We start from the raw sequence: 432 nt of genomic DNA on the forward strand, positions 1-432 counted from the left end.
TGAATGTCGTCCAGTTCCAACAAACATGTTGAAAGAGGTGGAAATTCCACTTTTCACTCAGTTTGAACTTTGAGCAGCTGTTTGTTTTGTAAAACGGCAAATTATCAGTGTGACTGTAGGACAAGGTAAAGTCCAGGTAGAGCTCTGGTACAAATTCATTTTGAAAATGAAAATTTCTATCTGAAATGTCTACCCCTCTGTAGTTGGATTTCACACTTTTGCTGTATTTAAAAAGATGTACAATGCAGCATGCACAATATTGCAGGGATCTCTTCACCACAAGATTTAAAACGTGTGAAACTGGGGACATGGCAGAGATGTAATAACTTAGCACATGTGATCATATTTGATGCACAGTCAGTCACCAAGCTTGTGGCCTTCACTGTAATTCCCCAGTCTGGCTGACGTGTGTGTGTGTGTGTGTGTGTGTGT

Source organism: Etheostoma spectabile, chromosome 16 (assembly GCF_008692095.1).
Source record: "Etheostoma spectabile isolate EspeVRDwgs_2016 chromosome 16, UIUC_Espe_1.0, whole genome shotgun sequence".
Classification (NCBI taxonomy): Eukaryota; Metazoa; Chordata; class Actinopteri; order Perciformes; family Percidae; genus Etheostoma; species Etheostoma spectabile.